The 13042-nt window shown below is 46.4% G+C and overlaps 1 pseudogene; it reads left to right on the top strand.

Annotated features, from left to right (window-relative positions):
• The first annotated feature begins 337 nt into the window (after nucleotides 1-337).
• Nucleotides 338-5084, top strand: LOC134294563 (zinc finger protein 239-like; annotated as a pseudogene).
• The last annotated feature ends 7958 nt before the right edge of the window (nucleotides 5085-13042 follow it).

Below are 13042 nucleotides of genomic sequence, written 5' to 3'. Positions count from 1 at the left end.
TCACACAGACAGCCTCCAACCTCCACAAACAGGCTATAGTTCCCATGGTTAAAAATCTAGCAAGTCACTCTTTTCCGCTGACATTTTGGCTACAGTGAGCTCAATGAACATGCAGCCCAACCCCTGCCAATGTCCTTCCCAAACACTACGGCCCACCACCCAAGGAATGCTTTCGTTTGGTGACCATTTCATCCTAGATTTTGCTTTTTCTTCCACCACAGGCAGGCATCCCAGGGTTCTCCATTGCTGTGGAATTTGCATGACCCCGCCTACTGTCCTTCCCTTTCAAATCTGTCTGCATAACAAACACAGCAGAACTGAGCAGAAACTAAACTTACTGGAGGAGTTTGGAGATTGACTGCACAGGGTGGAAGTTGTAGTTCACCCTGCATCAAATCAGAGCACTGCTGTGACTCCTACTGGGGAATAATAATAATAATAATAATTTTATTCTTATATCCTGCCCCATCTCCCCGGAGGGACTCGGGGCGGCTTACATGGGGAAGGAGTTGTAGTTCTCCTACACCCAGAATGCTATGAACCCAAACAAAGATGGCTCTGGGCCAAACTTGCCATGCATCCCCAAGATGCCCAGATTTGAATACTGGTGGGTTTGGAGGGAAATTGGCCTGGATAGGAGTAGTAGGTACTGGGATTTATAGTTCACCTGCAATCAAACCCCACCAATGATAGACCAGGACCACACTTGGCACACAGAGCCCCCATAACTAATAAACATATTGGACTAGTTTGGGGAAAAGGGACTTGTAGTTCACCTGCATCCAGAGAAAAAGTGACCCCCACTGACAATGGACCAGGACCACACTTTGCACAGAGAAGCCTCATGACCAACTGAACATACTACAAGGGTTTGTGGGAATGGGCCTTGATTTTGGGAGTTGTAGTTCACCTGTATCCAAAGACCACAGAACCCAGCCAAAGTCCAGAACCCAGCCTTCACCTGCTGAAAAGCCTTTCCCCACAACAGAGGGCAGGAAATAGAGGCGGAAATGGACAGGGGTGGAAAGGGCTGGGCAGGAAGGAGGGTTTCCCGACTGATCTGTGCCTGTGAATTTGCATGCCGTCCTGCGGCTCAACCAAGGGAGTGAACAGCCCAACGGGGACGTAGTCCAGGCGAGACCAGTTCTGTGGACATCTCAGCATGCCTAAATGGGGTGTTGAATTTGCCAGGCAGGAAGGCAACGTCTTTGGGAATTTGGGGTTCCTTTGAGAGATGTAGGAAATGTGGTGGCAGCAGAGGTCCAATTTGGGATGCACAGGAGACGGACCTGGGATCCCTTGTGGCCTGAAAGGGAACGTGAAATTCATGAAATCTTCAGTAAAGGGATCATTGTGCCTCTTAAGATTAAACTTATGCTGGTAATTCAAGGAAACCCATTATTCAGAGTGAATGACGTCCTGTCTATGGTCTGTTTGACTGTCTGCCTTGTGTTTCTTTAGCCATGTTTAGGTCAAGCCAACAAAACCAATGTGGTTCTTTAGTATTGTACGAAGGTCCCTTTTTTCTTCCATCCATCCCTCTTTCCTTCCATCAATCACTCTTATTTTCATCCTCCCTCCCTTCTTTCCTTCTGAATCCATCCCTTATAGTTCATAAATCTGTGATCACCTTTGCTTGTTTCTGTGTGTCCTTGAGACCCTTCATATCTCCATTTCTGGGTAGTTCAATTTTCAACACAAGCACTGAATGGAAAAGAGGATCATCTTGGAAATAAAGGAAGTTTGCAGGTTCATGTTTAACCTTTTGCTCTTCTTTCTTGATCAGGGAAATGAAGACCCTATGAAGTCACCACAGGCATAAAAAGAAAATATCAATATCTAGTGGAGATTGAGGAATTTGGAAACCAAAGGGCAATAATGAAAGAAATCCTGTGGGAAGAAGAAATCCTCTCTAGTTGCCAATCTTGTGGAACTCAATTTTGATCAGAAAGAAAAAGGGAACACTCACGTGTGCATATCACAAAACTGTCGACATGGAGGAGAAAACCTATACATGCCTTGAGTGTGGAAAGAGCTTCAGTTGGAGGAGCCATCTGCTACGGCATGAAAGGACTCACACTGGGGAGAAACCTTTTAAATGCCCGGAGTGTGGACAGAGCTTTGCTCATAATGGAAGTCTACATTCACATCAAAGAACTCACACTGGGGAGAAACCCTATAACTGCCTGGAGTGTGGACAGAGCTTTACTCAAAAGGGACACTTAGATTCACATCAAAGGACTCACACTGGGGAGAAACCCTATAACTGCCTGGAGTGTGGACAGAGCTTTGCTCGTAGTTCAAATCTACGTTCACATCAAAGAACTCACACTGGGGAGAAACCCTATAACTGCCTGGAGTGTGGACAGAGCTTTGCTGATAGTTCAGCACTACGTAGACATCAAAGGACTCACACTGGGGAGAAACCCTATAACTGCCTGGAGTGTGGACAGAGCTTCACTCAGAAGGGAAGCTTACATTCACATCAAAGGACTCACACTGGGGAGAAAACTTATATGTGCCTGGAGTGTGGACAGAGCTTTGTTCATAGTTCAAGCCTACGTAAACATCAAAGGACTCACACTGGGGAGAAACCCTTTAAATGCCTGGAGTGTGGACAGAGCTTCGCTGATAGTTCAACTCTACGTAAACATCAAAGGACTCACACTGGGGAGAAACCCTATACATGCCGGGAGTGTGGAAAGAGCTTTACTCGTAGTTCAGGTCTACGTTTACATCAAAGAACTCACACTGGGGGGGAACCATAGAAATGCATGGAGTATGGACAGAGCTTTTCACAGAATAACATTATGCATAGACATCATAGAATTCATTCTAACAAGTAGAAATGCAACTCTTGCAAATTTTGGAAATGCAAGCTCAAAGTTGGGACATTTCATCACATGTGGTGAATTGTAGAAAGATTGAACTAAAAATACAGTGTTCCCTCACTAATCCCCGGGTTTGGGTTCCAGAACCACCCGCAATAAGTGAAAATCCGCAAAGTAGGGATGCTATATATTTCTACATTATTTTAGTAGTTATACACTATTTTAAGTCTTTATCAAGAAATCATGTGTTGATAAATCGCCTCCTTCTCCTCTTGTTGCCGCTTGGGCTCCTTTTCTCTCCCTTTGGCTTCTCCTTCCTCCCTTCCTTAGGCTGTACATTGTAATTTTTTATTATTTATAGTCGTCTTTTAGAGTTTATTGAAAAACCGCAAAACAGCGAATCCGCAAAGAGCGAAGTAGTGAGGGAACTCTGTACGTTCCATTCTGGAAGTAATTATATTATCTAAAGAGAGTAGAATAATGAGAGATAAAAATTAACAGATAGAATGAGGCCTTTGGGCAGGTATCCCTGTCTGTTTGTTAGTTCAGTTGTGTGTCTATGAAGGTAACTGTTTCGCAGGTCTGTTTGTTTCTGATTTAGTTTTGTATCTCATGTAGTAGTTAGTTTCATGTGTAGTTGAAGCATTATATACAATTTCTGCCTTTTTTGTAATGTTGCTTTAATCTCTCTTTTTTATTTATTTTTATTTTGCCACAAAGAGGAGGGGGATTTATAAGGGACAAAACTGCTGAAACTGTCAACTTGTTTTGTTCTGAACCCAAAGGTTTCCTGTTCTTTGGATGCTGAGTGTTCAGGGAAGAGTGAGGTCTGTGAGATCAGTGAGTAGAAAACATGACACAATTTAGATAATGGTTTGTGACACAACAACAACCCTTGTAGTAGTCCATGGGATATTCTGTATGCCTTCTTTAATGTCAAGTAAGATATTGTGCTCAGATACAAAGATTTATAAAGGAAACACCACAATGGATATAAAACAGTGGGAAGCGCGGGAAGCAGATTATGTGTGCTCACCACACCTCACACAGATAGGACCACGTGTGCTATAAACATGGAAGATGTGATACATTCACACAAGATACAGGAATGGGATGTCTTGGTGTTACTACTGTTCAGCTAATGTTATGGTCTGATGGAAATATAATAGAACCCGATAAACAAACATTCGGTTGAAATGTAAATGTAACATAACTTTTGTTCAAGATGATGAAACTGGGAATTTGGTGTACGTGATGGAGAATGGAGACAGTGAAATAGACTTCAAGTTTAAAAAGTTATCCATAAATATAAGATAAGGAATTAATTGGGAAAAATTAAATATACTAGTAAAAACGAATCAGCAGGTGAAGAAACATTTGGAGAGTTATGAGGAAAGAAGTAAGAAAGGTTTTCTTAGGATCCAAGAGGTTGATGGAGAACGTCAGAGCGTGGCCGCAGAAGGAAGCAACCCGACAGAACGTCACTGGTGTGATGAAATCAACGGATATTCACCCAAAGTGGCAGCAGCATGTTTACATCTATTGATGCACCCAATAGTAAGGTGAGGGCTACAAGGAGTGACTGATCGATTTTCTGTATTTGAAAACGAATTGCAATACTTAGAAACGCAATTGTGAACTGTGATGTATGTTGACTCTATTGAGAGGGTTGATGGGCCAAAGTGTCTGCATTTCTATTCTATTTCTATTCTATTTCTGATTGCTTTTAATTATGCATTATTAAGGTCTCTGCTTCAACTTATTCTATTAAAGATGCAACCTGCCTTCTTCCAGAGGAGAGGCAAGTGTCCGTATGTCGCCACTATGTTTCCGGAACATCTTGTGGTTAATGTGGTTAAGCTACTTACTGGAACATAAGTGAACAACATGTTTTTCTACAAATGTTGTTTATGATAAAGGAAGCACGCTTGCAACACTCTGTACTGCTCCAAAGAAATGAGGAACTTCTTAGTTGTAAACAAGTGCATTATATATTGAGCTTCATTTCAAATGTTCTTCACGGCGGTCACCTTTGATTTGTCCATCCATCTATACTGCAGTATAATAAAGGTACTTGTTTTAAACTCTGTTGGGCTCAGATTGGATCCATAGCGCTTCAGCAAAGTTCCTGGTATTTAAATCTATGTGAGCGGTTCGCTTTTCCGCTAAATATAACTATATTAAACTGATTATATACATAGAATTGACACTGAATCAGACATGTGATACAATAAAGTAGTATTGATGTATCCAGGGCGTGTGTGTAAGAAACGGGAGTGTGTTTGTGTGGGTGTTTGTGAAGAAAGAAGAAACGGGCCTCAAAAGAAAACTGAGTTCACGCAAAGCGTGACATGGGACGGACTTGGGCGGTGAAGAGTGAGGCTTGTCAGCTCCAACGGGATGGGAGGAAGGGGCTGCCGCAGAAAGGCCGGGGGAGATGGCCTGAGGAGACAGAGTGGCCGCTGGAGGGCCGGAGCTAGCCTCTTGCCCCCCGGGGCTGGTGTGACCCACTTGGATCGGGGGGGGGGAGCTGCATTCAAGGGAGTGTGAGATCCTGCCCCCTCTCCTCCTCCGGAGCCTGCTTCTTCCCCCAAAATGCCTGCGGGTTGGTCCTCTCTCTCTCCTTCCTCCAGGCTGGTGCAGGCAGAAGCTACAGAGAGTAAGGGATTTAGAGCAAATTGTAAGGCTTGTCAGCTCCAACTGTGTTGGTGTGGGTTAGTCTTCTTTGAAAGAGAGCCCAGGCACACAAGGGCTGAAGATACCATACGGCTTTAATGTTCAGAATACAAGAGTCTGCTTCACTGCCTGTGTATATAGGCCTAGCTACAGTATCATCAGGAGCCTCCGGTGGCTCAGTGTGTTAAAGCGCTGAGCTGCTGAACTTGCAGACCGAAAGGTCCCAGGTTCAAATCCGGGGAGCAAAGTGAGTGCCCGCTGTTAGCTCCAGCTTCTGCCAACCTAGCAGTTCAGAAACATGCAAATGTGAGTACTACATCAATAGGTATCGCTCCGGCGGGAAGGTAACAGCGTTCCATGCGGTCACGCCGGCCACATGACCTTGGAGGTGTCTACGGACAACGCTGGCTCTTTGGCTTAGAAATGGAGATGAGCACCAACCCCCAGAGTCGGACACGACTGGACTTAACGTCAGGGGAAACCTTGACCTTTACCGTACCATCAATCACTCTAGAGTCCCTTTCCCCCCACCTCAGGGCAATTGGGTTTTATGGCTGGTTCATGTGTCCTATCCTCCCTTTTGGCCCATGGCCTTGTGCTCTCCGTCAGTGCTCTGTGTCCGGAGAGGGCATGCGATGGGGATCATGGCATCAGATTCTGATGAGTTGACTTGGGTTCATTTGAGTCAAGTTGGGTTCACTTGACTTGAGTTGGGTTCCGTTGAGTTGTCCAAGATTTGAGTTGTATTCATTTGGGTTCTGTTGAGTTGAGTTGGGTTCAGTTGAGTTGTCTTGGGTTCCATTGAGTTGAGTTGGATTCTGATGAGTTGGGTTCCGATGAGTTGTCCAAGGTTTGAATTGTATCCAGTTGGGTGTAAGGCTTGTCAGCTCCAACTGTGTGGTGTGGGTTAGTCTTCTTTTAAAGAGTACACACAAGGGCTGGAGATACCTACGGCATTATTGTTCGGAATATAAGAGTCTGCTCTACTGCCCGTATATATAGGCTTAGCTACAGTATCAAATCACCCTGGAGTCCTGGCGCCTGGAGGTTGCCCATTCCCACCTTCCAGAGTCCCTTTTCCCCACCTCGGGGCAATTGAGTTTTATGGCTGGTTCGTATGTCCTGTCCTCCCTTTTGGCCCATGGTCATGTGCTCTGTGCCAGCGCTTTGTGTCCGGAGATGGCATGAGATGGGGATCATGACATGAAGCGAGGAACCAACAAGGCGTCTCTCACCTGGCAAGATGGAATGAGGTTCCAGTAAGGCGTATCCGAATAACAATGGACAATAACGTGTGCAGGTGGGACCCCATAAGCTCTACAGCCTGAGATGGAGAATGTTTTGAAACCATGCCATAAGAACGGAAGCAACAGCACGTTCCCCGAAAGAAGGACTAAACTTTAGGGTATCAAATGCCTCAAAGATTCAGCACGCTTTCAAGAGCTGCGGCAACGGAGCGTCCACACCTGTCAGAAGAACCTGATCACCTCTTCCGGGCAGGGTCTGTGTGTGTGAGTATGGATGTATGCATGTGCGTGTGAGCTCTCTCTAGATGTGATTTTGATAGGATTCTGATGTGATGATCAATAAATGTTACATGAAAAGTGTTAAAACCAAATTTGGCCTCTAAAAGCACCTCACTGATCCCTCTGCTGCTGCTCAGTCGTTTAGTCGCCTCCGACTCTTCGTGACCTCATGGACCAGTCCAGGCCAGAGCTCCCTGTCGGCCGTCACCGCCCCCAGTTCCTTCAAGGTCAAGCCAGTCCCTTCAAGGACACCGTCCATCCATCTTGCCCTTGGTCAGCCTCTCTTCCTTTTTCCTTCCATTTTCCCCAGCATCGTGATCTATTCCAAGCTTTCCTGTCTCCTCATGATGTGGCCAAAATACTTCAGCTTTGCCTCCAATATCCTTCCCTCCCGTGGGCAGCCACTGGGCATTATTTCCTGGAGGACGGACTGGTCGGATCTTCTTGCCAAGGTCCAGGGCCGCTCAGGATTTTCCTCACGATTCCCTAAACACTCTGCATCCAACAAAAGAACAGGAACCCTTTGGGTTCGTAACACTTGTATTATTATTATCTGGTGATTGGCAGCTCTGACGGTCTGGATGAGGGTGAATGGACTGAAACTGAATCCAGACAAGACGGAGGTCCTCCTGGTCAGTCAGAAGGCCAAAGAGGTTATAGGGTTACAGCCTGCGCTAGATGGGGTTACACTCCCCCTGAAGACACAGGTCCACAATTTGGGACTGACTCCACATGGTGGAAGTTGTAGTTCACTCTGCATCAAGACACAGCACTGTGACCCCCACTGACAATGGACCTGAATTGCAACTGGCACACACAATCCTCGTGACCAAAGAAAAATACTGGAGAGGTTTGTGGGGGAATTCACCTTGATTTACAGGCGTTGTAAATACTGGGATTAATAGTTCACCCCACAAAGGATGGACCCGAACCTAACTTAGCACACAGAACCCCCACGACCAATAAAAATGCAGGAGGGCTTTGGGGGAAAGTCACCTTGATTTACAGGAATTATAGTTCACCTACATCCAGGCAGCACTGTGTATGTATGCGAACAACAAGGGATCTGCACCAAATTTGGCACGCATATCCAATATGGCCAATTTGGAATACTGGTAGGTTTTTGGGGGGACATTTGGGAGTTGTTGGTACTGGGATTTATAGTTCACCTACATCCAGAGACACTGTGACAACCACCGACAATACAGGGACCAAATTGGCACACAGAACCACCATGACTAACTTAATATACTGGAGGTTTTTTTTTGGGGGGGGGGGGGACAGACCCACCATGGTGGGAGCTGCAGTTCACCCTGCAGCCAGAGATCCCACGGACCCCTCTGATGATGCATCTAGAGAGCAGATTTACCCAATATGACACACTTTAACCAGTGATGGAGTTTGAGGGGGTTAACCTGACATGATGGGAGTTGTAGTTTACTCACAACCTTATGCATTCTGTAAAATAAAATGAACTTTTTCAAATAACCCGGGCAACACTGGGTACCCAAGTGTGTGTGTGTGTATTTGTTTTCCAAGATTGCTCCCACTTCCAGAGAGAATTGTGATTCCCACACAAAATGAATTGGTGCAGACGTAGCCCAGATATTAGGCTTGAGCGATCCACGAAAAAATTGATTCTAAACTCGTTTCAAAACTAGAGGGGGGTAGCGTTTCGTTTCTGAAGTCAGTTCCGAATTTTGTCCCAAAAAAAATTCGAAATTAACGAAAATTCGTTATTTTCGAAATTAATTCGTTAATGGCGGACGCGCATGCGCAGTGGCCCAAAAACAGCCCAAGGGGGGGGGAGTTCGGGGGCTCTCCTGCACTCATTTTTTCACCTATACTGTTCAAATTTGGTACAGTGGGAGAACACAATCCACCCTGCTTGTTCGCTAAATTACAGAGCGTTTGCCATTTCCTAAGATTTATTGCGCAATTTTATAGTTCATATAAAAAAACTTTATTTACCAATTGCAAAAAATCTGTTCCTGCTTTTGAATTGTTATTTCCTGTTCAATAGGGGTTCCTTCACTGTGAAAGTCCTTCTTCTACTTGTGTAATATTGTTTCAGTGCCCGTAAATCTGTCAAAATGTTAGGGCATTGAGGGCCATTGGCCAAGAGACACATTGTGCTGCCTGCCACAATGCGCAATGACTTTCCCCAGGCATCCATATTGGAGGCCATTATACCCCAGTGGTCAAGCCCCTCCCCTCCCAAGAAATGTAAGATTTCTGCGACGTTGGTTTGATGTATCACCTGATGGCAAAATGGGGGCTTGGATCCCACTCCCCTGGGGAGCCGGCCACTGTGGGCCGGCTCCCACCCCCGCCCCTTTCCCCAAAGCAGCAGGGCATGGGCTTAAACTGCGGAATTAGACATGGGGGGCATGGATCCCACACCCCTGCCCCTTTCCCTAAAGCAGTAGGGCAGGGGCTCAGCTGCAGAGATACACATGAGGGTTTGGATCCATTAAAAGCACTGGCAGGGGGAGTGGGAAAAATTGCAGCCAAAAGAAAGAAGAAATCAACGTGGTGATCCGAACCGCAATGGCCAAGATGGAGAAAAAAGCAGAAAGAAATAATCCCCGTGGGGATCCGATCCCCAATGTCTATCTCAGCAGCAAAGACCCCACCCTGCGCCGGCCACAGTTGGCCGGAACGTATCCCCTACAGAGAGAGAGAGAGAAAACCAGACGACCCGGGCCCAAAGGAAGGATTTGGGCAAAATAGCACAAACGTGTGCGGAGGGACAGCTGCGAGAGAAGAGAGATGCGATGCATCGTTGGAAACTCGACCACGTAGGCCGAGAGGCAGCAGAAAGAAAAGAAAGAAAAAAGCCGCAGGCAGCAAAGAACACACCCTGAGCCGGCCACAGTTGGCCGGAATGCATCCCCTACAGAGAGAGAGAGAGAGAGAGAGAAAACCAGACGACCCGGGCCCAAAGGAAGGATTTGGGCAAAATAGCACAAACGTGTGCGGAGGGACAGCTGCGAGAGAAGAGAGATGCGATGCATCGTTGGAAACTCGACCACGTAGGCCGAGAGGCAGCAGAAAGAAAAGAAAGAAAAAAGCCGCAGGCAGCAAAGAACACACCCTGAGCCGGCCACAGTTGGCCGGAACGCATCCCTGAGAGACCGGCCCGGCCCACCCACAAAGTTTATTGCTTTAGCGACCTTAGCCTCTACCCACGCCACCACCCCACCACCCAAGGGGAAGGTGGTGTCGCCTTTTGGGAAGCTACTTAAAAGGGGTCCCAAGCCCCACTGCCCAGGGGGGCCGGCCACCGTTGGCCGGCCCCACGCCACCTCCCCACCACCCAAGGGGAAGGGCGTGTATTCTCCACGTCTGCTAGTGAACTGTGGGCCCAAGCCCCACTGCCCAGGGGGGCCGGCCACCGTTGGCCGACCCCACGCCACCTCCCCACCACCCAAGGGGAAGGGCGTGTATTCTCCACGTCTGCTAGTGAACTGTGGGCCCAAGCCCCACTGCCCAGGGGGGCCAGCCACCGTTGGCCGGCCCCACGCCACCTCCCAACCACCCAAGGGGAAGGGCGTGTATTCTTCACGTCTGCTAGTGAACTGTGGGCCCAAGCCCCACTGCCCAGGGGGGCCGGCCACCGTTGGCCGGCCCCACGCCACCTCCCAACCACCCAAGGGGAAGGGCGTGTATTCTTCACGTCTGCTAGTGAAATGTGGGCCCAAGCCCCACTGACTAATGTGTCAACCAGACCAGAGCAACAAAGTCTGTAGCCGCCACAAAGGCACACTCCCTGACAGCAAACCGTCAGCGGCCCTGGCCGCACCCTTACCGGGTGGACACAAGCTAGCTGGCAGTCCACAGGGTAGTCGTGGCCACCATCACATCAATAATGATTGTAATAATAACAACAGTAAGATCTTTATTGTTATTACCCGCCCCATCTTCCCGGAGGGACTCTGAGCGGCTTCCATGGGGCGTGCCCGTCAACAATACAATGTGAACAATTAAACCCCAAAATTTTATATTTATTAAAGGAAATGTTGCATCAATAACACATAAAATAAAAAAGCTGTCACAGTCAGCATACAGCATTACCTGCTTAAAAAACAGAGGTGTAAAAACACGGCTCTGTGGCCGAGGGCTGAATACTTCCACATAGATGAGGTAGTTTGAGAGTTAAAAATCAATAAAGTGCGAAATACTCTTGGCCTGGAAACCAATTCTTCATCTGGCAGCGATCCACCCCATAGTCCTCGAAGGCTTTTTGGAACTGGAAGGTTTTACGGCTCTGATGTAAGGTTAATGTTTCTATGGCGTTGAACTAGAGGGAAGACTTGTGTGTGTGTCTGGTGTTATTAAAGTTCTCTAGCAGCTGATCTGGAAAGAGGGAAATGACTTCTGTTGGTATACATTTTCAGTAAAGTTGTGGATGTAAAATAATGAAAGATATTGTCTTTATGGAGTAGAAATGAATCCAAAGAACTAAAACATAGCACAACTGTGGAGACAAAAGAAACCATGAAGACATAACTCATTGCTTTCAACAGCAATACAGTTTCTGAGAGGGTTTTTTCTCTACTTATGGGTCTGCGGAAGATTAGCATCACATACCTTCTGTGTCTTATCCTCTCAGACACACGCATAGAGATAAAACTTGTGGCAGGCAATGGCTGGGATCCATTAAAAAAAGGTTTATCCCTGCCATTGTGGGATTTCACTTATCCCATATTTTAAAAGCATTGTAAAGGGGTGGGAGATAAATAAAATGTTTTCGTTATCCTAAACGACCAGAGGCTTCGGCCAGGGTGTCCCACCTTTAACGATGGCTGTGTTAAAAAATTTGGCTTGTAAACCGCCTTTTGTATCATCCGTCAAAACACAGTCCTCATTTTCGAATACCAAACGCAAAGAATTGTCCTGGACTGCTTCAGCAAAAGTGTTGGAAAAGTGCACCTGATACTTTAGCACAGCAGACATTTTTGCAATTACCGTAATATTTTATGATGTCAAGACATAAAATTATTTTATTACTTTCATTAAAAAGAAATTAATTCTAAATGATGTTTTTTCATTTTGTACTCATGTTGCTTGGGCCGCTGCCCGAAGTAATCCGCACCGAGTCCACGCAGGGAGATGTTGGCGGGAAATATTAAATTTTGTATTCATTTAACATTGATCGTTTTATATACTCTCTGAGAGTCCTCCTCGTTTCAAAGGTATTTCTTGATATTCCAGGACCGGGAGTTTGGCCTCAAGGAAGAGTATTCTCAGATAGGTCACTCGGCAAGCTGCTGAAAGGGGTCACACCATCGTCGGCCATGTTGAATACTCTCTTCAAAGCCTTAAACTGCTAGGAGGATAATAAATGGAATGTGCTGGGTTATTTGGGAATTCCAAGTCACATAGTCTGTCCCACGGAAAGTGTTAGTTGACATGCTGGGAACAGAAAACGGATCAACCGCCGTTTTCATGCTTGGGAACGGGTTGCGGCAGGGCCGCAGAAGTTCAGCCTCTGGAATCATCTAGCCGTTTGTCTGGAACATTAAATGCGACATGCTTGGCTAGAGGACCTGTAGGCAGGATTAGAAATATATGGAAGGCACGTTTACAACCTATGGTATGAGATAACAGTCTGCTGGCTGAAAGAGAGTAGGGGCAGAGGAGCCTTCTCTCAAAGGTGAAAGAAGAAATGACCAAAGCTGGGTTGTAAGAGAAGGAAGCCAAAGGGAACCACAGAGATGTATAACTGTCAACAACATGGATTGGATGTGGAGGGTTTGACAGACGTTTAATTTATTCTTGCGACATCTCACTGTAGGTGTGGACTGTGGCCTGCAAGTTAGTAGAGGTTTTGCAGAGCTATGTCCACACTAGACAAAATAAGAAAAGAGACTTCATGCAAACATTGGAGGACCGCATACTCGCATTGTCATCGCAATGCCGTAGTCCAGAAACCTGCGGATGTGAGAGCTTGACCGTAAGGAAGGCAGAGCGTGGGAAAAATGGAACTTTTGAAAAGAATTCCTT

Source organism: Anolis carolinensis, unplaced genomic scaffold (genome assembly GCF_035594765.1).
Source record: "Anolis carolinensis isolate JA03-04 unplaced genomic scaffold, rAnoCar3.1.pri scaffold_17, whole genome shotgun sequence".
Lineage (NCBI taxonomy): Eukaryota > Metazoa > Chordata > Lepidosauria > Squamata > Dactyloidae > Anolis > Anolis carolinensis.
This window is presented reverse-complemented; position numbering and strand designations above follow the sequence as displayed.